General features: G+C 50.6%; 1 protein-coding gene across 2 annotated transcripts in view; it reads left to right on the top strand.

Moving 5' to 3' along the window:
- Positions 1 to 1,332: 1,332 nt before the first annotated feature.
- DDX39A (DExD-box helicase 39A) overlaps positions 1,333 to 7,179 on the top strand; it is a 10,517-nt gene continuing 4,670 nt past the window's right edge. The window contains exon 1 of one of the 2 annotated variants that reach the window (XM_084757515.1): positions 1,333 to 1,489. The gene's annotated coding sequence lies outside the window, so the exon portion shown is untranslated. Of the gene's footprint in view, positions 1,490 to 1,735; positions 1,953 to 7,179 lie in introns of those variants that run through there. The other variant, XM_084757516.1, reaches the window with a different exon arrangement.

Here is a 7,179-nt window from a genome sequence, read left to right as displayed (position 1 = left end):
TGATGCCCTCTTATGGCATTAAGGTGTACATGGAGGCAGAGTACTGTATATGTAATAATAATAAATAAATAAATCTTTTTTTAAAAAAAGAGTAGTTTTGGTTCAGCAGGACTGGAACCCTGAATCCCCGGCATACTGGGCCAGTGCTCTGTCACTCAGCTGCAACCCAGATCTATTTGGGTAGGGGTTTTTTGTTTGTTTGTTTGTTTGTTTTTAAGACAGTCTATCTTGAGCCTGGCGGTGGTGGCCCACACCTTTAATCCCAGCACTTGGGAGGCAGAGGCAGGTGGATGCCTGTGAGTTTGAGGCCAGCCTGGTCTACAAAGTGAGTCCAGGATAGTCAAGGCTATCTTTAAAAAGACTTCTCTTACTTTTTTTTTTTTTCTTCTCGAGACAGGGTTTCTCTGTGTAACAGCTCTGGCTCTCCTAGACTCGCATTGTAGACCGGGCTGGCCTTGAATCACAGATATCCACCTGCCTCTGCCTCCCCAGTAGTGGGATTAAAGCCGTGCGCCACTGTGCCTGGCAAGAGAAGTCTTTTACCAAAGTAGTAGCTACTGCATGATTTCATTTAGGTGAACAAACAAAATTAGTCTCAACCTAATTCAAGTCACTTCAACGTTAATCTCTTCATCCTCAAAGCCTTTTCTGAGCTCCAGCGGGTGAGAGGATCAGGTGGCGGCGGATTAAAACGCAAGAGCCAGGGCTTTGCCACACCTTTAGTCCCTGAATTCCGGAGGCGGAGGAGGCAGGCGGATCTCTTGAGTTTGAGACCAGACTGATCTACACTTAGGTCGAGTTCCAGGACAGCCAGGGCTACACAAAGAAATCCTATCTCGAAGAACCAGGCTAGAGAGGTGGCGCAGAGGTTAGCATCACTGGCTGCTCTTCTAGAGGTCCTGATTTCAATCCCCAGGAACCATATGGTGGCTCATGACTATTGAGATCTGGTGCCCTCACCTGGCGCGCAGGCACACATGCAGACAGAACGTTGTATACATAAAAAGTAAGTAAATCCTAAAAAAAGAAGAAAGAAAGAAAGAAAACTGAGCAAACAACCCCCCACCCCCGAAAAAAAAAAATCAGGACTACGCCAGCCAGAAAGGGACACTTTAGAAGGGTGGGGCACACATAGGCGGGGTAACCTGCGGTTGCTAGTGTGGTAGCATCCATTCAACCTCACCTCACGTGACTGGGCGGGACCGCCGCTTAGCCCACGCCCCCTCGGAACACGCCCACTTTACGACTGCCCAATGAACATGAGGCTCTTAGGTACCGCCCCCTCCCAACCTCTTCGCCAATAGGCGGCCGACAGCGTCCTTATATTCCAATCATCACTCGCTCCTCTGTTGAGTGATTAGCCAACAGCCCAGTGAGCAGGACCGGAGTCGGCTCCTGGCAGGAAGCGGTGCATCTAGCCTCCAGGGGCGCGACGTACAACCAGACGGGTGGCTCTCCTCGCAGCTCGCGGAGTTTAACCGGGCGCCAGGTGAGTGGCGGGTGCCGACGTCCGGGGCCTTCGGTGCGGGGCTGTGGGCTAGCTCAAAGGGACTCTGCGGGGCGCGGTACAGCGGGGAGGGGACAGGGCGCGCGGCGGCGGGGCGGTTAGGCACCCACCTGGAGCCGGCGGCCGTTGGGCTCCCGTGAGCATGCGCCAGGGGCGGGCCAGCCGTTAGTGCGTCGGCTTCCGGGAACTGTGTGTCATGGCGGCGCTCCGAGGCCGGCCTGTGTACCGTGGTGGGCTTGAGGCAAAGGGCGGCTCCACGCCGGGGCGCGGCGGGAGGATCCAGGCTTCCTGCGGACAGACGTCCCGCGTCTGCAGTCCGCTCCGCTGCTCTCCCCAGGAAGCCTCCCCTCCAGAAGGCCGGTGTGGTGGCCCACAGGACCGCGGTCATTCACCCGGTGTGAGCCGGTTCCGTCCCGTCGCATCTCGTCTTCTCTGGGAACTTTAGGTCTGGGACAGCTAGTTTCTGGGTTCAGTTATTTCATTCTCCTGATGGAACCAAGGCCTGATTTTATTTGGGGGCATCCGTTCCGAGTCGCACCCCAGCTCGTTCCTGGAGCGTTTTGTGTATCACACACAATTCGTTTTTTATAGACAGTTCCGGCTGGCCTGGAATTCACTCTGTGGACTAGGCTGGCCTCGAACTCAGAGATCCGCCTTTCTCTGCCACTGGAGCGCTGGCGTATTAAAGGCGTGACCACCACACCTGGCTTCACATTAATCCTTTACTCAGAGCAAGAAACACGTTTTTAGAGTTGTACTGCCTAAAATCAAGAGGACACGTGTGAGAGGCCATAGGACAGGTTCTCACGAAGTCGAGGCTGCCCTTGAACTTGCGTGTGTATAGTGTGCATTGGACTGAAGATAGCAGAGCCATTGGATCTAGAGTTACAGACAGCTGCCAGCTGCCATGTGGGTGCTAGAAACTGAACCCCTGGTCCTCTGCAAGAACAACCAGTGCTCTCATTCGCTGACCCACCTCTCCAGCCCCTGAACTTTTTAATTTAGGTGTATATGTGTGGATGAATCACCTGTGTGCAAGTGCTTATTAGGGGCCGGAAGCAGGGGTCCTTTACCTGGAGTTAGAAGGTTGTGGTGAACTGAGAAACCTCACTAAGGTACTCTGAAAAAGCATCAAGCCATCTGCCAGTCGCCCGGCCAGTCTTGAACTTCTAAGTTTTGGGGGATTTTGTTTATTTGTTTTGTTTTTTTATGTTGATAGACAAGCACTCACTATGTAACTCTGGTTGGCCTGTAACTCCCACAGATCTGCCTGCCCCTGCCTCAGGCATTTTAAATACATTTATTTTAATATATATGAATAATCTGTCTTCACACACGCCCAGGAGAGGGCTTCAGATCCCATCACAGTTGGTTGGGAGCCACCATGTCGGTGCTGGGAATTGAACTCAGGACCTCTGGAAGAGCAGCCAGTACTCTTAACCACTGAGCCATCTCTCCAGTCCTGCCTTAGGCATTTACAGAGTTTAATATACTCTCAGCATTTGGAAAGTGGAGGCAGGAGGATAGGAAAATCAAGGCTGGTCTGAGCTACATAGCAAGTTAAGTTAGAGTGGCTGCATGAGACCATGTCCCAAATTTAAATTAAAAAAAAAAAAAAAACCACAGTATCTTGACCTTTTGGTTGTTTGAGCCCAGAGGTGTCTGGTTCTTCTCTACCCAAGAATGGTCCTGGTCATCTCTCCTTCAGTGCCACACTGCAGCTAGTCCCCTGCTGTTGGTCTCTTAACCTCTACTCCATCTTGTTGTTCTTTTTGGTTTTTCATGACAGCTTTTCTCTGTGTGGCAGCCCTGGCTGTCCTAGTCTCACTTTGTAGACCAGGCTGTCCTTGAACTCAGAGGTCCGCCTCCCAAGTGCAGAGATTAAAGATGTACACCACCATGCCTGGCTCCCTCCACTCCATCTTGAGCAAATTCTTACTGACCACTCAACCCCAAGCGAGGGGGGGGGGGGCCGGGCAGGGGGAGAATAAAGTTCTTTCCATTATGTGGATTTTGGGGGATCAAACCCTTACTATGGGGCTATGTTTCTGGACTGGCAAATTAACCTGTCCCTTTGCTGTGGTGGACATTTTCAGGACTGTTGTCAGTTTGCTGTCTAAGGCCTCAGTTGTGGTTCTGTTCATTTACCTCTACTGCTGACTGCCAGGTCCTCTTCTAGACATAATTGGGCTGCCTAGGACACTGCTTTTAAGTTGCTTCTAGAAGGAAGTACACTTCTGGAGAATAAGCACTTAGCTAAATGTGTGTTGGAGAGGGGAGGTCAGTGGCCCAGATGCAGGCAGCAGCCGCTCTGGTGGTAAGGAGTGTGGAGGTTTTGTTGAAATAGGTCTCACGCCGGGCGTGGTGGCGCACGCCTTTAGTCCCAGCACTCGGGAGGCAGAGGCAGGTGGATTGCTGTGAGTTCAAGGCCACCCTGGTCTATAAAGCCAGACCAGGACAGCCAAGGCTACACAGAGAGACCCTGTCTCAAAAAAAAGAAAAAAGAAATAGGTCTCACCATGTCGCCCTTGGCTATGCAGAGCAGCTCTGCCTGCTTCTGTCTCCTGAGTGCTAGGATTAAGAATGCGCCACCAGCCGACCTATAATGCCAGCACTCTGGGAGGCAGATCTCTGTGAGTTCAAGGTCAGCCTGGTCTACAAAGTGAGTCCAGGACAGCCAAGGCTACACAGAGAAACCCTGTCTCAAAAACCAAACAAAGTCCCACCACTTGGCATTTTGAAAAGGTGTTATTTGTGAGACTCTAATGGTCCATAACTTTAATCCCAGCACTTCTAGCATTGGAGAAGCAGGATCTCTGAGTTTCAGGACAGCAGGGCTACCCAGAGAAACCCTGCCTTAAAAAGACAAAAAAAAAAGTTTGTGACTATTTTACCTGCATGAGTATGTGTGTACCACATGAAGTGACTGGTGCCCAAAGAGGCCAAAAGGCATTGGATTCCCAGGAACTAGAGTTAAGATGGCTGTGAGTAGCAGTGTGTGGGTACTAAGAACCAAACTCCCTTCTCTCCAAAAGCAGCAGCTGCCGAGCCGGTCCTCCAGGTGCAAGCCAGGAATGCTTTAGTGGGATTGGGCTCCTGCCTGCTGTGGGAGTTGTGTGGCGCAGAGGGGTCAGTGGACACCAGAAGGCTGTTGGTGTAAACCAGACAGAAAAATGTTACCCCAGTGGCACCATGTGATACGCTTATATGCAGGAATATTGTTTGGCTATAAATAGGAACGAAGCATTCGTGTTTTATTGTGGATGAGTGTTGAGAATGGTGCAGAGTGAAGGAATCAAGAAGTAAAAGGCCACATGATGCTGTCTGAACCTATTTATAGAAAATGCCCAGAAAAGGCGAGTGTGCAGAGATGAGAAGCAGATTAATGGTTCTGGGAGTTAGGTCATGACTAAAGGGTACAGAGGTAGTTTTGCTTTGTGGTTTCAACCCTGGGGATGAAGTCCAGGGCTTTCTCACAGGCTAGGCATCCGTCACTGAGCCACACCCCAGCCCCAGAGCATTTAAGATTTATTCATTTTATGTAAGTGTTTTGTTTGAATGCGTTTATATTCGCTGAGTGAATGCTTTATGCCGATGGAGGCCAGGAGAAGTCGGATTGGAACTGCAGGTATGGATGGTTGTGAACCATCATGTGGGTGGTGGGAACCCCAGCCCTCTGAAAGAGCAAGTGATCTTTTCTTTTTTTTTTTCTTTTTTCTTTTTTCTTTCTTTCTTTCTTTCTTTCTCTGTTTCTTTCTTTCTTTCTTTTTCCTCCAAGACAAGGTTTCTCTGTGTAGCTTTGGCTGTCCTGGACTCACTTTGTAGACCAGGCTGGCCTCGAACTCACAGCGTTCCACCTGCCTTTGCCTCCTAAGTGCTGGGATTAAAGGCGTGCACCACCACACCTGGTTTTTGATTTTTGTTTGGGTTTTTTGTTTTTTGTTTTTTTGGGTTTTTTTGGTTGTTTGTTTTTTGAAAGGTGGTAAAAGGTGACTATGCTGGTGCCAGCATGTTAGCGACTTGTGATCGTGTACTTTGGTGAATTGCATACCATATAAGTATTTCGTAATGTGGTTGCAATTTTATTTTTTTAATGTGCCTTTTGTCTTTTAATTTCCTTTCTGGTTCAACATCTCCCCCTCCCCCTCTGCGTCCAGTTACCCAGAAAGGCCAGGACTGGGCTCTTAAACAAGAGCCCTCAAAAAGCCAAGGCCAGCCCGCCCAAGATTAGCAGGCTCCCTCCAACAGGCCCCACGGTCTGGATGCTAGTGTGGCCACCCAGAGCCTGGTAGTGAAAGCTGGTACAGAATAAGGTGGTTCCAGAAGCTACCAGTAACTCTGCCCAGAGGGGCCTTCTGCAGTGGGGTACCCCTTACAAGGCAGGCTGTGTAAAAAGTGGTGTTTGTTGGCCTTGTCAAAAAGCCATCCTGGAGCCGGGCGTGGTGGCGCACGCCTTTAATCCCAGCACTTGGGAGGCAGAGGCAGGCGGATCACTGTGAGTTCAAGGCCAGCCTGGTCTACAAAGGGAGTCTAGGACAGCCAAGGCTACATAGAAACCCTGTCTCGAAAAAACAACAACAAAAAAGCCATCCAGAAATTGGGCGCCACGTGCCCTGTAGGTGGCCAAACCCAAGGCCTCAGTCCAGACAAGGCACCTAGACGGCAGAAAGCAGCCCTACCCACCCCCCACCCCCCCATGGCTGTGGGTGATCAGGCACGGAACTAACACCTCCCTGGCCACCGAAGAAGCCAGCCAGTCTGGATTGCCCATGCAAATAAAATCGCAATTTTAAAGAAACAACAAAAGACTGCTTCAACTTGGGGCCAGCATGGTAGCCTGTGGGAGGAGAGGCTAGGTAGGCCTAGCTGGATTTCATGAGTGGCATTCACCACATAGTGTTGGTCAGTTGAGACTGCCCCTGAGAATGCAATGTTTCTGAGATGGGGTGCAGACCTTGGGGAGAAGAAACAAAAGGCTTTGCTGTAGGCCTCTTGAGTTTAACTTGTAAGGATATGGTAAAGCAGTGGCAACTGGAGTAGAAAAGGCAGTGACTGGAGACAAAGTTGGGGGATCTCAACATAGATGTGGCTGGATGTCATTGAATAAACCATGGAGAGACTGCATGAGGCAGCCAGAAGGGGCCTAGTGTGTCAGCATCTGACCTCAGGAAGATGGAACTATTTCAGCAGGCTAGGGAGGACAGGAGGCACGCCTGCCTGGTATATGCCTTGTACTTCTAATAAAGTGAGGTGAGCGCTCCTCTCCTGCGAATTCCAGTTAGCATCTTGGCTGGCTGGCTTTCTTGCTGGTCTGGCCCATTGGGAATCCTCTCCATAAGAGCTCTTAACTATTCCCCTGTGTAGACCACAAACAGCAGGGGAGGCTGGGCTAAGCTGGGCATGGCCGCCTGCTCCTTTGCCCGCCACTTCTGTCTCAGCACCCGATAGCCACAACTTCCGTGTGGGTACCAGGAGGTTCTTGGGAGGGTTGTTTGAGAAGCCTTATTAGTGCCAAGACTTGAATGCCAGGGAGGACACATGAGCCAGGCAAGGTGGTGTCTGCCTATAACTTGAACATTTGTGAGGTGAAGGCAGGAGGATCCTGCAAGTTCTGGACCAGCCAGGACGGTGTATTAAGGTCTTAAAAACAAAGGCTGAGGGTGTTCCTTGGT

This window comes from Acomys minous (genome assembly GCF_964271855.1).
Source record: "Acomys minous genome assembly, chromosome: 14".
Classification (NCBI taxonomy): Eukaryota; Metazoa; Chordata; class Mammalia; order Rodentia; family Muridae; genus Acomys; species Acomys minous.
This window is presented reverse-complemented; position numbering and strand designations above follow the sequence as displayed.